The sequence below is a fragment of the Citrus clementina genome, unplaced genomic scaffold, assembly GCF_000493195.1.
Source record: "Citrus clementina cultivar Clemenules unplaced genomic scaffold, Citrus_clementina_v1.0 scaffold_2, whole genome shotgun sequence".
Classification (NCBI taxonomy): domain Eukaryota; kingdom Viridiplantae; phylum Streptophyta; class Magnoliopsida; order Sapindales; family Rutaceae; genus Citrus; species Citrus x clementina.
This window is the reverse complement of record NW_006262688.1, coordinates 24114890-24120889: the sequence shown is the minus strand read 5'-3', so window position 1 is coordinate 24120889 and position 6000 is coordinate 24114890.

Below are 6000 nucleotides of genomic sequence, written 5' to 3'. Positions count from 1 at the left end.
TCATATTCAGTTAGCTTCTTTATTTTCTGTTAAGCTGTAAACAGCTGAGTATAAATACAAGCATCTTGTAATCATTTTATTATTAAGTAAAAATGAAATAAAGCATTTGATTCATAAGTCTTTTACAAATTTTCTTAGCACCTTAAATACATTTTTTTTTCTTTTCTCAGTAACCAAACAGTCTGTTCTTTTAAGCTTTCAAACATCCTCCTCCTTCCACTACTTTCTGGTCGTAGTCGAAAAGTCTTCGTAAGCTATTCATACTTTCGTGGAGAAGATGTACCCAAGTGCCACTCCTATTATTGTCCTACTTGCACATCCTGCTAGCGCCGTCTCCAACCCAAATGCAATTACAGATTCTGAGTATAGATCATCATCTGCTGGGGAAGCATCAGAGTTTTCACATTTTCTAGGCAAAGGTTCTCCACACAATCCTGGATTTCCAACAAACGAATCATTCGTGAATGTGCTGAACTGTGTCGCTTGTGGTATTACTCCCGTCAGATTGTTAAGGAGGCTCATATTTGCAACAGAGCAGAGGATCATAGAAACTTCTACAATCAGTTACAAGTTGATGACATGTACTGCCAGCTGGCACCAGGTGGTTATGTAGCTGCTTGTACATATACACGTGATAATTTTTTTAATCAATTTGTAAATAGTTAGTTAGTTTGTTAAACTTCAGCCGAGCAGCTGCACTTGTATATATATACATGTAATCGATTAGTAGATGGTTATAGTTCCAGAAAACAAAAGAATTGAATAAAGTTGAAGTTTCCAGATCTCATTTCTTTTCTTTAACTTTCTCATAAGCCAAACAACTATTTTCTGTTCTTTAACTCAGATGGTTGTGTGACACATTAAAGAATGAAAGGGATGTGAGGTCTGCTACTTGCTGAGGAATTTGTCCTGTGAGCTTGTTACGAGAGAGGTCTAATGACTCTATATCACGGTTAGGTTACTCAAAGTTGATGGAATGTACCCTCGGAGATTGTTGTTGGAAAGGTTGAGAGTCCGAAGCCCCTTTAAATTGGCGATTGATGTTGGAATCTCTCCAACAAAATTGTTGTCGGAGAGAATAATTGCTGTGATCAAATTTGACAGCTTGGGATATTCTATCTCTGCCTTTGTTTCTCATTATTAGCAGTAGGGGCTTGACCTCTAAGCAACTTAGGCGGTTGCCTAGGGTCCCGCTTTATATAAAGACCTCATGAGATGATTATTTTGTATATAAAATGAGAAAATGAATTTAAAAGTCATTATTATTCATTTAATTTATTATTATTTTGTAATTATCTTTTCTTAAATAAACTATCAAATTCCTATAAAGTTTGTTTAATATAGTACTTAATAGTTTTAATTCTTACAAAACCGATAAATTAATAGTTTCAATCCTACAAACTCTATTTCATTGTTAGAATTAATATGTTATAATTAAAAAGTTTTATGTTCATTTTAAGCCTCTATAAAAGCCCCACATTTTATTACTTATCCATTAAATTTTTCCTCCAACAATCAAGATACGATATGTTCTTGGTGTTTGAGAGAAAGAAAGAGAGAGAGAGGGAAAAAAATCTTGCTTCCTCTGCTTTCCACTCAAGAAAAAAAAAGAAAAAATCTAATCATTTTCTCTATTCTCTATGGCTATTGGTCATCACTCAAATTCTCAAACAATTATTATAAAGATAAAGTTAATTTATGATTTCATCTCAAATTCCAGATTTTATCTTTTTATTATTCTCTTAATTAGTTGGGTTATTTATTTGTTCTTATTTCTTTTTAATATATTCTTTTATTCATCTACTTTTCTTGTGTGTGCTTGTTTTATCTATTTTGAAATAAAACTATATCGAAAAACTTTAGAAAATAGAAGAACAGAAAAATTAGTTTAATCTAGAAAGGAAGTAGTAAAAAAGATGTAATTTGAGTTAAAAAAACCAATAAGTGAAAATGTTATAATTGAATTAAAATTTCATGGATTACCAACAGTAGAATAGAATTTTATTTAATAATTTTTACATTTTAGAGTGTTTAAAGAATTGATTTCAATAAATAATATATATATTTTTTGTCTTAAATTTTAAGAATAATTAATTAAAACCATTTGTCCCCAAATATGGTTGAGCTGGCCTGTTAGTGAGTAATCGGTGGAACCATAGTTGGTAAACGCATCTAAATCATGCGCCACCGGTTTAACTTGCAAATATGTTAGCTTACTTGCTTTGAGATCTTTCATGGCTAGCTTACTTGCTTGCTTTGAGATCTTTCATGGCATTTCAGCGGTAGAAGTGCTTTTATGGAAGATTACCTGTAAACCTATTATGAGAGAGATCAATGATGCGATGCTTGGGAAACTCAAAAGCAGTTTGAGGTTCCTCTATTTCTCCATGAAAGTTGTTGAATTTCAAAATGAGAACCTCTACCTCTGGCAGAGTTCCCAACCAAGAAGGGAAGACATCAGTTATTTGGCTATCCCCATGATTAAGAAAGTTTAGCTTCACACAATTGGCTAGGGATTTAGGTTCTCTTCCTTGCAATGAATTGTTGTCAAAATCAATCACTCAAATTTGTTCTGTTCACGAAGGTTTCAGGAATGATTCCATGAAAGTTGTTAGCTTGCATTTTTAACACTGGCAACTTATCACAGAGGTTGCCCAAACATTTGGGAACCATGCTACTGAAGTTCGTTAGGTGTGAGCTTTGAAGCTAGTTTCCAGAAGATCAGATGTTCTGTCAGTTTAAAGCTTTGGTGCAATACGACATGTCGACTTAAAAACTTATAAGTCCGTATGACAATATTATTTTGTCAGTAACATTTGAATAAGTTGAGCATGTGCTTGTCATGTGCAGTCACTTATCCTATACTGCATTATTTACTGTCGTTTTGGGCCTATGTTTAACGTGAAGGAAACACGTGTCTAGAAGCTTGTTATTTTCGGTTATGAAAGCGGGAAAATTCTGGGTTTTGTTTACAACAAACCCAGAATACAGCTGGCTGGCAGGGGATCTTTCTGGAGGCTCTTAAGCGTGTATATATAGCCTTAAGGGAAGTGAAATCATAGTGTGAAATGCTTGTAACTTTGTCTTTAAGGTTGTATTTTGTTCTCAGTGATTGAATAAAAGCTGTTGCTCTGTTCTTCAGTGGATATACGCCATCTCCAGGCCGAACCACCATAAATTGTTGTTCTTAGCTTGCAGGTTTTTGAGTTGTTTTTGCTTTTGCGTGATTAGTTGCTGTTTCTATATCAATTATCAGAGAGTTTAGAAAGGTCGTGAGGATTCTTGGTTGACTGATTCCAATCAAGATTCAACGAAGTTGTTGTAAGAGAAATCAAGAGCGTAAAGACCACTCAAACAACATATTTGGAGTGGAATTTCCCCTGTCAACTGATTGTTTGAAACTAGATAGGAATGGACAAACACTGATGATGGAAATGGGAGTGGTCCTTACAGCTTATTAAAACTAAGGTCTAAAGTATTCATTTTAGACCATGGAAGAACAAAGAGATCCTGCTCGAAGCCTGTCAACAGATTGTGAGAAAAGTTCAAATATTCCAAACTATTTATCCTTACATTTAACAACCATTGAGGTACCTGGCCAGCTATCTTGTTGGAGGAAAGATCCAGAGATAGCAATTGATCTTGGTTGTGCAAAAAAATATGGAACTCGCTAAGGTTTCATGAACTGAACCCTATTATAGTGAAATTTGGCAAATTGGTATTGACAGTGGTTCCAGTGAGCAATGACAACTTGTTTGACGAGAGAAGTAATGCTGTTAAAGATTCCATGTTAAGAAGGACAAAGTTTAGATCCCCTGTGCCACTCAAATTGTTGTCGGATAGGTCAAGCGCTTGAAGATTCCTTAGCTCAAAGATAGAGCTAGGAACAGAGCCTTCCAATTGATTCTCCGCTAAGCGCAGAATGTGCAATTGGGTTAGCTTTCTAATTTCAACTGGAATACGCATACGCCCTGTCAGTTTATTATGTTATAAGTACAGAGTTGATAATTTGCTAAGGTTCAACAAGCAAAACCGGATTGGACCAGATAACTGGTTAAGAGCCAAATTTAATTGAGTAAGTTGTGTTAGATTCGAGAGCAGAACTAAGATCTCACCAGTTAAATAATTCAGCTGCAAAAGGTTACCAAGTGAATCCGGAACTTTGCCTGAGAAGTTGCATGAAATGATTTCTAGCGTTTTCAAAAACAGAAAGTTTTCCCAGGAAAACAGGCAACTCACCCGAAAAATCATTACCAGAAAGGTATAGATCATTGAGTTTAGTAAGATTACCAAGTGAAGGAAGGAAGTTTTCCTGAAAATGAGCAACCTCTAATACCCAAGGAATATAGGGATTCAAGATTTTCTATTGAATCCGGAATCTTACCTGAAAATCTCGTATGTGAAATTCTCAAATCTACAAGGACACTGCTATTCTGAAATTCTGGCAAATATCCGGTGAGATAGAGATCATACGTCAGAGCGAGAAATACAAGTTTGGGTAGCTGGAAAATCTCTGCAGGGAATTCACCTTGCAATATGCAATCAGTGAGAGATAAGAAAACAAGGATGATAAATATGCCAATGCATAAGGAACTGTAGAAGCAGTATCGACTTGTCCAAGGTGAAGTACTTTTAGGTTGGCTAACTTCTCAGCTAGATTTGCTAGACTCGGGCTTTGGAGCTTCAGATGAAAATTATTAAATGATAGATCAAGACTCTCCAACTAGCTCTCTCGGCTGGAATTTGACCAGAAAACGAAGAATTAGAGAGAGAGAAAGAGAGCTGTTAGTCTTGACAGGTTCTTGATTTCTGAAGGGATTTCAGAAAAGTTGAAGTGGTTATTGGAGAGAACAAACCATTCTAGACGGACAAGTTGAAAGAGGCTGCTGCTAGAATTGATAGAACCATAGGGGCAACTGCATGTGAGATCAAGCCTGATCACATGACCAGTGTCTTCCTTGCATTTGATGCCGTCCCATAAGCAGCAGTCGCTATTTTCTTCTTCCTGGTTCCATGATGCCACATTGGAATAAGCTGAAGGATAATCATAAAAAAAATACTGAACAACGGTAAGGCTTTGCTTGGATTGCAACAAGACAGAACGCAAAGGTAAGCTGTAACATTGAGAGCAGAACAAGTTGTGCATTAAAAATAAGAAAAAGGACAAGCACACCCCCAACGTTTAGACAAAGGGACAAAAACCCCCTAACGTTTTGAAAAAAACATTTCCACCTCCTGAAACTATTTCGTTAACTTATCTAAAGCTTAATATTGTAATTACATATTAGTACAAATGAATTGACAAAAAACCCACAAACACACACGAACAAAACACACACACACTTAAACGAACAAAACACACACACACTGAACACACAAAGCGACACACTTTCCAGATCTTACAAACCTTTAACACACACACTCATACTAATCGCCGGAAGCTGCAGGAAGGTGGTGCTGCTGCTCTTGCGTCGTGCGCGCCGCCGGAAGCTGCTGCTGGAACTGCTTGCGATCGCGATCGATACCGCGACTGTGCTGCTGCTCGTGCGTCGTGCGCGCCGCTGGAAGCGACTGGAACTGCTCGCGATCGAAGACTGCCGCTGGTGCTGCTGCTCCCGCCGGAAGATGCTGGAACTAGGTATTTTTTGTTTGCTTGAGCCACTTAGGATTATTATTATTTTTATAATTTCCATTTTGTATAATGATGATGATAATTTGTCTGGCTTATTGGATATTTATTGGTAGTTATTTTTATTATTTATTGTTTTGATTAATTTTTAGATGTACATGGAACAAAGGAATCAATTTATTTGGTTATATGCAATATTTGGGTAGAATATTCACCTGGGTAGTGTATTATGGTCATGAAGCATGTGAATTTCGTGCTTAATTTACCAATGAAAAGCATGTACTGGTGTGCAGATGGCAACAAATAGTGGCCTGCATGACACAGATCTGAAGTCTCAGGTTGATCACTCATCCCAAAATCTGAAACATATT